Source organism: Oryctolagus cuniculus, chromosome 1 (assembly GCF_051225735.1).
Source record: "Oryctolagus cuniculus isolate XC-2025 breed Fujian yellow rabbit chromosome 1, ASM5122573v1, whole genome shotgun sequence".
NCBI lineage: Eukaryota > Metazoa > Chordata > Mammalia > Lagomorpha > Leporidae > Oryctolagus > Oryctolagus cuniculus.
The window spans coordinates 190,241,894-190,254,445 of record NC_142867.1 but is presented as its reverse complement, the minus strand read 5'-3'; positions in this window follow the sequence as shown (position 1 = coordinate 190,254,445).

Sequence of the window (12,552 nt, the reverse complement as noted above, 5' to 3'; positions counted from 1 at the left end):
TCCTGGAGAAGGTTCCATGCATGGATGAGAAGAATGTGTATTCTGCAACTGTAGGATGGAAAGTTCTGTAGATATGTGTTAGGTCATTTGGTCTATAGTGTCGATTAACTCTGTTGTTTCCTTGCTGATTTTCTGTCTTAGAAATTTCCATTGCTGAAAGTGGGGTATTGAAGTTCCCCATTACTTTTGTATTGGAGTCTATGTCTCCCTTTAGATCCATTAACATTTCTTTTAAATAGCCAGGTGCTTTGTAATTAGGTGCAAATACATTTATAATAGTGACATCTTCCTGTAGAATTGTTCCCTTAATCATTACATAGTGCCCTTCTTTGTCTCTTTTAACAGTTTTTGTGTTGAAGTCAATTTTGTTTGATAGTAAGATGGCTACATCAGCTCTTTTTTGGTTTCTCTTAGCCTTGAATATCTTTTTCTATCCTTTGACTTTCAGCCTGTATGTATCTTGTTGGTGAAATGTGTTTCTTATAGGTAGCAAATAGTTGAGTTTTATTTTTTAATCCATTCTACCAGTCTGTGTCTTGTAACTGGAGCATTGAAGCCATTTACATTCAAGGTGACTATTGATAAATAATGATTCTGCCCTGCCATTTTTACATAAATATTTGTATTGTTTACTTTGGATTTCCTTTGTACTTTCTTTGGGAGATTTTCTACTTTCACCTACTTTTGTAGTGATGGCCATGTTTCTGCATTTCTGTGTGCAGCACATCCTTAAGCCTTTTTTAGTATTAGTAAATGGGTTGTGACAAATTCTTTCAATTTCTGTTTGTTATGAAGGTCTTTATTTCACTTTCCTTCATAAATGAGAGTTTTTCAGGGTATAGTATTCTGGATTGACAGTTTTTTTCCCTTAAGACTCAGACTATATCTTGCTCCTAGCCTGTAGGGTTTCTGGTGAGAAGTCCACTGTGAATCTAATTGGAGATCCTCTGAAAGTAATCTGGCATTTCTCTCATGCACTTTTTATTTTTATTAAACTTTTATTTAATAAATATAAATTTTGAAAGTGGAATTTTTGGATTATAGCGGTTTTTTCCCTCATAACCACACTCCCACCCACAAACCATCCCATCTCCTACTCTCTCTCCCATCCCATTCTTCATTAAGATTGATTTTTAATTATCTTTATATGCAGAATATCAACTTAGTATATACTAAGGAAAGATTTCAACAGTTTGTACCCACACAGACACACAAAGTATAAAGTGCTGTTTGAATACTAGTTTTACTGTTAATTTGCATAGTGCAACATATTAAGGACAGAGATCCTACATGGGGAGTAAGTGCACAGTGACTCCCATTGTTGATTTAACAATTGACACTCTTATTTATGACATCAGTAATCACTCTAGGCTCTTGTCATGAGCTGCCAAGGCTATGGAAGCCTCTTGAGATCACAAACTCCAACCTTATCTAGACAAGGCCGTAATCAAAGTGGAAGTACTCTCCTCCCTTCAGACAAAAGTACCTCCTTTTATAACCTGTTCTTTTCGCTGGGATCTTCCTCACAGAGATCTTTCATTTAGGTCATTTTTTTTTTCCACAGTGTCTTGGCTTTCCATGCCTGAGAAACTCTCATGGGCTTTTTAGCCAGATCCGAATGCCGTAAGGGCTGATTCTGAGGCCAGAGTGCTGTTTAGGCATCTACCATTCTATGAGTCTGTTGTGTATCCCGCTTTCCATATTGGATAATTCTCTCCTTTTTAATTCTATCAGTTATTATTAGCAGACACTGGTCTTGTTTATGTGATCCTTTTGATGCTTAATCCTATCTTTATGATAAATTATGAACTTAAATTGATCACTTTAACTAGTAAAATGGCATTGGTATATGCCAACTTAAGGGGATTTCAAATCTCATGGCACGTTTGTAGCTCTGCCATTAGGGGTAAGTCTGAGTAAGCATTTGCTGAACTGTACATCTCCTCCCTTTCTTATTCCCACTCTTATTTTTAACAGGGATCAATTTTCAGTTAAATTTAAACACCTAAGAATAATTGTGTGTTAGTTAAAGAGTTCAATCAATGGTATTAAGTAGAACAAGAAAATACTACAAAGAATAAAATAGCAAGTTGTTCCTCAACAGTCAAGACAAGGGCTGATCAAGTCATTGTTTCTTATAGTGTCAGTTTCATTTCTACAGGTTTCCTTTTTGTGCTTAGTTAGTTGTCATAGGTCAGGGTAAACATATATTTGTCCCTTTGGGACTGGCTTATTTCACTCAGCATGATTCCAGAGTCCTCCATTTTGATGCAAATGACAGGATTTCATTTTTTTTTTACTGTTGTATAGTATTCTATAGAGTACATGTCTCATAATTTCTTTATCCAGTCTTCTGTTGATGGGCATTTAGGTTGATTCCTTATCTTAGCTATTGTGAATTGAGCTGCAGTAAACATTGAGGCATCTTTTATTTGCCAATTTAATTTCCCTTGGGTAAATTCTAAGGAGTGGGATGGCTGGGTCATGTGGTAGGTTTCTGAGGAATCTCCAAACTATCTTCCATAATGGCTTTACCATTTTGCATTCCCACCAACAGTGGATTGGTGAGCCTTTTTTCCCACATCCTTGCCAGCATCTATTGTCAGTTGACTTCTGTGTGTAAGTCATTCTAAGTGGGGTGAGGTGAAACCTCATTGTGGTTTTGATTTGCATTTCCCTGATTGCTAGTGATCCTGAATATTTTTTCATGTGTCTGTTGGCCATTTGGATTTCCTCTTTTGAAAAATATCTATTTAGGTCCTTGGTACACCTCTTAAGTATGTTATTTGTTTTGTTGTTGTGGTGTTTCTTGATCTCTTTGTAGATTTTGGTTATTAATCCTTTATCAGTTGTATAATTTTGCAAATATTTTTTCCCATTCTGTCAGTTGCCTCTTCACTTTCCTTACTGTTTCTTTTGCAGTACAGAAGCCTCTCAATTTGATGTTAATCCTGGCTTTGACTGCCTATGCCTCTGGGGTCTTCTCCAAGAAGTCTTTGCATGTGCCAGTGTCTTGCAGGGTTTCTCTGATGTTCTCTAATAATTTGATGGTGTCTGGTTATAGATTTAGATCTCTAATCCATGTTGAGTGGATTTTTGTGTAAGGTGAAAGTTAGGGTTCTTTCTTCATGTTTCTGCACGTGGTAATCCAATTTTCCCAGCACCATTTGTTGAATGGACTGTCCTTGCTCCAGGAATTGGTTTTAGATCCTTGATCAAATATAAGTTGGCTGTAGATGTATGGATTGATTTCTGGTGTTTGTATTATGTTTATTGGTCTATCCCTTTGTTTCTGTACCAATTCCATGCTGTTTTGATTATAACTGTCTGTAGTATGTCTTGAAATCTGGTATTGTGATGCCTCTGGCTTTGTTTTGTTTGTTTGTTTGTTTGTTTTAGACAGAATTAGACAGTGAGAAAGAGAGAGACAGAAAGGTCTTCCTTCCATTGGTTCATTCCCGAAATGGCCACTATGGCTGGCGCACTGCGCTGATCCAAAGCCAGGAGCCAGGTGCTTCCTCCTGGTCTCCCATGCTGGTGCAGGGCCCAAGGACTTGGGCCATCCTCCACTGCCCTCCCAGGCTACAGCAGAGAGCTGGACTGGAAGAAGAGCAACCGGGACAGATCTGGCGCCCCAACCGGGACTAGAACCTGGTGTGCCAGCGCCACAGGCAGAGGATTAGCCAAGTGAGCTAAGGATTAGCCAATTAGCACCTGCCCTAGCTTTGTTTTTGTTATGTAAGTTTGCTTTAGCTATCCAAGGTCTCCTGTGCCTCCATATGAATTTCAGCATCATTTTTTCCAGATCTGAGAAGAATGTCTTTGGTATTTTGATTGGGATCGCATTGAATCTATAAATTGCTTTTGGGAGAATGGATATTTTGATGATATTGATTCTTCCAATCCATGAGCATGGAAGATTTTTCCATTTTTTGGTATCCTCTTCTATTTCTTTAAGGTTTTGTAATTCTCATCATAGAGATATTTGACATCCTTGGTTAAGTTTATTCCAAGGTATTTGATTGTTTTTGTAGCTATTGTAAATAGGATTGGTCTTAGAAGTTCTTTCTTAGCCATGGCATTGCCTGTGTATACAAAGGCCGTTGATTTTTGTGCATTGATTTTATATCCTGCTACTTTGCCAAACTCTTCTATGAGTTCCAATAGTCTCTTAGTGGAGATCCCATAAATAAAGATCCATAAATAAAAGTAAAGATCCATAAATAAAAATCCCCTAAATAAAGAATCATATCATCTGCAAAGAGGGCTGTTTGAGTTCTTCCTTCCCAATTGTATCCCTTTAATTTCTTTCTCTTGCCTAATAGCTCTGGCTAAAACATCTAGAACTATATTGAATAGCAGTAGTGAAAGTGGGCATCCCTGTCTGGTACTGGATCTCAGTGGAAATGCTTCCTACTTTTCCTCATTCAATAGGATGCTGGCCACTCAGCTGAACTCTTCTCCTCAATGGTGATCTGTGCTTGAGTGCTAGCCCCAGTGGATATAATATTCGACTGCTCTGTCCCAAGGACCACAGAAAGGATCTGTGCATTCCTCAGTGTAATCTCAGGTTCCCCTGCAATGTCTCTCATTGGGTAGCTAGGGCCGCCCAAGCGTGTGGCATCTCCCACTGAGACTACTCAAAGTCTCAGCCACACCGTGAGTTCTCCCATACACCCTCAGTTGTTTTTTTTTTTTTTTTTTTTTTTTTTCCCACAGTCCCGGTTCAGAAGCTTCACACGGTTACAAGTTCCTAGCCGCCTGTTATCTCTCCCTACCAGAGTCAGATTTCTCTGCTTGGTTGATTGCCAGGTGCAGCCCCAAGCTGGCACAGCTATGACATTTGTCCAAAATGGCATCCGCTCTATTGGCTTGTATGCCTTTGTGAAGTGATTGGAGAGATAGAATCGTGTCTGTACCATCCCTTGTTTTTTCTCTTCTCTAGTTAGGCTAGTGTACATTTCCCCCACGGGGCTTCAAGCCTCGTTCCCTCTAGGCTCTTCCTGCAGCTTTTCCACCAGTGTCTCGGGCTACTGCGGTCTTGTCTCACCTCACTTTCCAGTGCTGGTGCAGAAGTTCTTGGCAGCTAGAGGCCCGAGCAATGGGTGCCCATGCCCTCCACATAGGTCCACTGTGTCCGTCTAATTATGGAAGAGTTTGCTCTGCCATTTTTTCCTTGACTCTTCCCTGAGAATACACTATATCCACTTTTATTAAACTATCTTCTCCTGGACTATCAGTAAGCTCCCTCCCTATTCCACCATCTTGGAACCTGCCCTTATCATGCACTTTTTAGAATCTTTTCTTTATGTTTTACTGTCGACAGTTTGACTACAGTGTGTTGTGGTGAAAATCTTTTCTGGTCATGTGTACTAGGAGTTCTTTGTGCTTCCTGTACTTAAATGTCCCTTTCCTTCTTCTAATTAGGGATGTTTTCTGCAATTATTTCACTAAAAAGGCCTTCTAATCCATGCTCTCTTTCCTCACCTTCAGGAACTCTTAAGCCCCATATGGTGGGTTGTTTGATAATATCCCATAGATCTCCAATAGTGTTTTTTTTTTTAGTTTTCTAATTTCTCCTCCTCCTCCCCCTCCTCCTCCACTTTGAAACTTTGTTATTCTTTATTCTGCTTTACTGAGTCTATCACCATAATTTTTTTATTTGTTCTAGTGAATTCTTCATTTCCAAGATTTCATTTTGATTTCTCTTTAAGATCTCAATTTCATGGGAGAAATTTTCTTTCATGTCTTGTATGGATTTCATTAGTTTCTGGATTTGCTTCTGATTACTTCTAAGTAATCCTACGATCAATTTTTTAAATTCCATTTCTGGCATTTCTTTTTTCTTTTCATCTTCCATTACATTCTTTTGGGGGTGTCATGTTGTCTTCCTTATTCTTGTTTCCTGAATTGCTGCATTTATTATTAGACATTTATGGAGATACTTGTTGGTTTCTTTTTTGTTTTGTTTTGTTTTGTTTTTTTCTCTGTGATGACCTTTATCTTTGGTCTATTCCTCTGTGGCTTAGTAGAGTGTTTGCATTTTCAGTGAATACCTAGAGGCATATTCTGGGTGTGATCAAGGGATCCGTTCTGTGCTCCAGGGTGTAGGGAGTGTCCAAGGTGATACCCAAGTTGGGTGTGGTAAAATCTCTTTTTTATTTTTATCAAGTGGGATATTTTTTTTCTGCTCTGTTGACATAGTCTCACACTCACCCCCTCTCCTCAAAGATCAGTGCCTTGGTGCTAGCCCCACTGGGTATAACATTTGTCCACATTGCCACAAGAACAACACAAAGGATCTGTGCATTCCTTGGTGTAAGCAGGAATCCCACAGCAATGACCCCCACCAGGGAATCAGGGAGCCCAGAGCATGTGGAACCAGCCACAGTGACTGCCCAAAGTCTCAGCCCTACCCTGCACCCTCCCATGCAGCCACAGTGTTTTCACAGTCCCGGCACAGAAGCCTCCCATAGTTGCAAGGATCTAGCCCTTTGTCAGTGCTCCCACTCAGACTCAGGTGGCTCCGCTCAGCTGATTGCCGGGTATGTGGACAGGAGCTGGTGCAATTGTTACATATGTGCAGAATGGTGCTTACCCTCTCTCAGCTTGTTATAGGATACAGGTGCAGAGTAGTTAGGGAGAGAAATGTGCCCCTTTTTTTTCTCCTCTAGGTTGGCAGATACACTGCCCCCACAGGGCTCCAAGCCAGACGCACACCAGGCTCTTCCTGCAGCTTTATCTCCAGTGGCTTAGGCTACTGTAGTCTAGTCTCCTCACTCTCTAGAGCTGGTGCTGGGGCTCTCGGCTGCTGGAGTCCTGAGTTGGCACATCCACACCCTCCACATAGGTGCACAGTGTCCCTCTAACTTGCATGAAGTTTCTTCTGTCGTTTTCTCCCTAACTCTTCTCTGCGACTGCACTCTCTCCGCTTTTTTTCCCCTAGAATGGAGCAGTAAGCTGTCTCCCTGTTCTGCCATCTTGGATCTCTCCCACTCTCATATTTTGAAAAAATATTTGTTATACAGTCTGTTGTATAACTTGAATGAGATGTGAAAATGCTTGGCATAGTTCCTGTCCTATAGTGCACTACTGACATTTTGTTCAATGAGGGACAGATGAATGATCCACTTAGCTGGCTGAACATCTGATTTTTCAAGATAGAGGTGTGGCCACATATGATAGAGAATAGAATATATATTTCTGAGATGAATTAAAAGTAAATTTCATTTTTCTCCTGGGATTCCCATAACATAAACCAACTCTGACTGAGATGTATTGACAGGATACTCAGGTTTTGTGGGGCTGGCGCTGTGATGCAGCGAGTTAACATCCTGGCCTGAAGTGCCGGCATCCCATATGAGCACCAGTTCTAGTCCCGGCTACTCCTCTTCTGGTACAGCTCTCTGCTATGGCCTGGGATAGTGGTAGAAAAATATTTTGTTTTGTAAAAATAGTTTTGTATTTATAGAAAAATTGCAATGCTAGTATAGCAAATTCCCATATATCCTTCAGCCTCCTTCTTCTAATGGTAACATCTTACATAATCAGGGTTTGTATATCATTTCTAAGCGATCACCATTAGTATATATTACCATTAACTAAGCTACAGACTTTATATATAATTCACAAGTTTTTCAATTGATTTTGTTTTTTTCTGTCCCTAATTTAAGATGCCACATTATACTTGCATGCAAGTATATGTATTTTAAGATGGACAGTATCTGGAATTAAGAGGAAAGCATTTGACAGACATTGCTGTGGTTAATTCTTAGATATCTCACATAGATACACACATCCCACACACATTTAGGATCAGACTGCATACCTATTTTTGTACCCTCTTAATTTTTATTTTTACTATTTTTTAATTCATAAATATTATGCTATGATATTTTAGTATTTGAAAGTGCTTTCCATGTGTACATCATTTTATCATATAGATATATTTTTGGTTTAGTTTAACTTAATTATTAAGTTCTTGTTTCCATGTTTTTTTATCATACATATGTGATGCTTTTTGGTGTACATGAGCTTTTGGGGATTTTTCACATTTCTATATCTTGGTGAACAAGAAGACTATATAATGTGAAGATCTATAGATTTTCCCCTTTTATTATGTTCTTAAATTCAAGAGAAAAACCATTTAAACCATACTGAAATCTCTAAAATTTTAAAACAAAACTCTCCCTGCTCTGGTAGACTTTCTTCCCTGAGGAAAAGAAAGTATTAGGAGGTCTCTGGCTTTAACCTGAGCCTGTGCAACTGGAATTACCAGGAGTGCAACTGTGAGAAAGTTCAGCTTCAACCTTGAACTTTCCATAAGCGTTCAAAGATCCAGTGAGTTCCCAGGAAGAATATTATAGCCCCATTATCTTTTGATTTGTGACCAGAGGTGGCATTGCTTGGGCAATTCTTGTGGTTGTAGTTACTGCTTTTATTTTCAAGGGTTCGCTGCTCCTTTGTCAGTTAGGAGCCAATTTCCTTATTAGGAAACAGACACTGACACAGAGAAAAGGACCTCAGATTGTCCCTGCCTTCCAGACTGGATAATTCATTTGTTCCCTGGACATTGATTTCTTGAGCTTCAATCAGCTGACACTCTGATAGCCTTGAGGTAACATCAAGGAAACATCTTGAGGTCCCTGTTTCTCAAACCCACAAGCCACTATGACTGGACATTGCAAACATGCTATTGAGGGTAGAGCTTACTAGCCCTAGGGAATGATAGTGGGGAAAATGTGGCCTCTGGAGTTAGATAGGCCTGTACTCAAATGCTGGATTGAATAACTACTAAACACTTTGATGTTAAGCAAATAACAGCTCTCTGAACCCATGCTTTTTTAAATTTTTTTTTTATTATTTATTTATTTATTTATTGATAGGCAGAGTGGACAATGAGAGAGAGAGACAGAGAGAAGGGTCTTCGTTTTGCCATTGGTTCACCCTCCAATGGCCGCCGCAGCTGGTGCGCTGCGGCCGACGCACCACGCTGATCCTATGGCAGGAGCCAGGTACTTATCCTAGTCTCCCATGCTGGTGCAGGGCCCAAGCACTTGGGCCATCCTCCACTGCACTCCCGGGCCACAGCAGAGAGCTGGACTGGAAGAGGGGCAACCGGGACAGAATCCGGCGCCCCGACCAGGACTAGAACCCGGTGTGCCAGCATTGCAAAGCGAAGGATTAGCCTGTTGAGGGGCGGCACCAGCCCCCATGCTTTTTCAATTATAAATGAGAGATTGTTATACAGTCTGTTGTATAACTTGAATGAGATGTGAAAATGCTTGGCATAGTTCCTGTCCTGTAGTGCACTACTGGCATTTTGTTCAATGAGGGACAGATGAATGATCCACTTTTTTCAAGATAGAGGTGTGGCCACATATGATAGAGAATAGAATATATATTTCTGAGATGAATTAAAAGTAAATTTCGTTTTTCTCCTGGGATTCCCATAACATAAACCAACTCTGACTGAGATTTATTGACAGGATACTCAGGTTTTGTGGGGCTGGCGCTGTGATGCAGCAAGTTAATATCCTGGCCTGAAGCGCCGGCATCCCATATGAGCACCAGTTCTAGTCCGGGCTACTCCTCTTCTGATACAGCTCTCTGCTATGGCCTGGGATAGCGGTAGAAGAAGACCCAAGTCCTTGGGCTCCTGCACCCGCTGTGGGAGACCTGGATGAGGCTCCTGGCTTGGGATCAGCGCAGCTCCAGCCGTTGCGGTCATCTGGGGAATGAACCATCGGATGGAGGACCTCTCTCTCTATCTCTACCTCTCTCTGTAACTCTTTCAAATAAATAAAAAATTAAAATAAAAAAAAAAGAATGCTCAGATTTTGTAGTCTAAAATAACCAAGGTTTGGATGAAACAAGCCAGAGAAACTGTAGGAACCTACAAAGCAGAGTGTTAAGAGCCTTTCTCCAGAATATTGTCATCAGTGTTTATCATCTTTAATGAGCTGCTGTCACATGGGTTGGTTCTGAGAAAACGGAGTCGTGTAATACATGTACAAGCGTGGCTGCTGCAGCCTCTTCCTCTTTATAGAGCAAATCTCAGGACAAAGGGAATGTTGAGAGCAAATAAATGTTTAAGGCTTTATTGAGATGTAATTGACATACAATAAATTACACATATTTAAATTTGATACACTGTGGCATATACACACCCTGGAAGCCCTCACTATGATGAAGATAGTGAATCTATCTGCACCCATGAATATTTCCTTTTGCCCCTTTTATTTTCTACTTCTCAGCCTGCCATGTCCCTCTTTCTGTCTCTAGGAATCCACCAATCTTCTGTCACTGTAGATTAGTTTGCATTTTCTAGAATTTTATGTGAATGGGAACCTACAATATGAACTCTTTGTTATGCAACTTTTTTTCATTCAGTCTAATTTTGAAACTCATCAATGTCATATAGATCAGTATGTTGTTCTTTTGTATGGATGAATAATATTCTGTTGCCTAGCTATGCCATCGTTTATTGTTCCGTTCTCTTTTTAATGGACAAGGATTGCTTCTAATTTTGGGCTATTATCAATAAAGCTTCTGTGAACATTCATGCACAACTGTTTTTGTTTGTTTACAAATTTTTCCATTTCTCTTAGATAAAAACTTAGGAGTAAAATGACTGAGTCATAGTAGAAGTATATGTTTAACTTTTCATAAACTGCCTAGCACCTTTCTTCTGCACTATTTTATACTTCCACCAGAAGTGTGTAAGATTTCCAGTTGTTTTCTGTCTGCACTAACACTTGGTACATATCTAAAATTTATTTGGAAAACTCTGAAAACTCAATATTAACAAGACCAACAATTCACTTCTTAAAAATAAGTGTAAAGTTTGAATAATTTGCCAAGAAAGATATACCAATGAAAATAATAAAGTTTAACATTAGCCACCAGAGAAATTAAAATTAAAACCACAAAGACATTAAAATCACTTATTCAAGTGGCTAAATAAAAAAGAACTAATAATTGTACATTCCTACATACACACACACACACACATACACACACTGTGGAATACTACTCAGCCACAAAAAAGAATGAAATCCCATCTTTTGCAACAAAATAGATGCAAGTGGAAACCATTATGCTTAGTGAAATAAGCCAGTCACAAAAAAAGACAAATATATGTTTTCTCTGGTATGTGTGAGTTAATACAAAATATAAAAAAAAGTATGGGAATGAAACAGATATCTTGTGATTGGGTTGTTTCTAGCCTTTGTTTATGCTCCTGTGGAACTGTGGTGTTTCTACTTTTTGTTGAATATTATGGTTAGTGCTGTGTTAAGCTTGTGATTATAGAGTAGTTTGAAATTATGTTTTTTCAAAAATTAAAAAAAGATGGTAGTAGGGTTTTTTTATTTCATAGAAAGTTTTGACCATTTAAGATTTGATTTTCCTGCTTTTTCTTTTTTTTCTCATCTTTAAAAAATTTTATGTAAGGTATACAAATTTCATTTATTTCCTACATACAGATTCAATAAATAGTGAACCTTCCCACCCATCCTTCCACCCTTCTTCCTCCTCCCTCTCCTATTCCAGTTCTTAATTTTTGCAAAGATCTGTTTTCAGTTTACTTTATACTCATAAGATTAACCCTACACTAATTAAAGAGTTTAACAAATAGTATGAAAAAAAAAATACACTGTTTCTCAACAGTTGACACAAGGGCCATGAACAATTATTGAGTCTCAATCTTGCTCCTGTAGATTACCTTTTAGGTACTGTATTAGTTACCACAATCAAGGAGAATATATGGTATTTGTGTTTTTGGGACTGGCTTATAATGGTTTCCAGTTGCATCCATTTTGTTGCAAAAGACAGGATTTCTTTTTTCTTTCGTCTTTTTTTTCTTAACCACTAAGTAGTATTTTATAGTGTATTTATACTATAATTTCTTTATCCATCTTTCAGCTGATGGACATCTGTGATGATTCCACATGTTTGCTATTGTGAAATGAGCTGCAATGAACTCTTAGGCTACAGATCACTCTTTCATATGCTGATTTTATTTGGTTTGGGTAAATTCCCTGGAGTGGGATGGCTGGTCATATGCTAGGTCTATATTCAGATTTCTGAGGTATCTCCATTCTTTCTTGCACAATGGCTGCACAAGTTTACATTCCCACCAACAATAGATTAGGGTACCTTTCCCCTCAACATCTTCGCCAGCATTTGCTGTTTGTTGATTACTGTGTGAGAGCCATTCTAACTGGGGTGAAGTGAAACCTCATTGTGGTTTTGATTTGCTTTTCAGGAGGGGATTGAGGGAAAGAAGGAAGTACTGTTATTAGAATTGTACCTATGAAATACATGAAATGTGTTCACTTTATTTTAATAAAAATTAAAAAATAAGCACACTAAAGTATTGCAAAAAAGGGTTTTTTTTGGTAAAAACATTGTTATAAATCCTGTTACAACATAATTGTGAAATTGGGGCTGGTGCCGTGGCGCGGTAGGTTAATCCTCTGCTTGTGGCACCGGCATCCCATATGGGCACCAGTTATAGTCCCAGCTGCCCCCTTCCAATCCAGCTCTCTG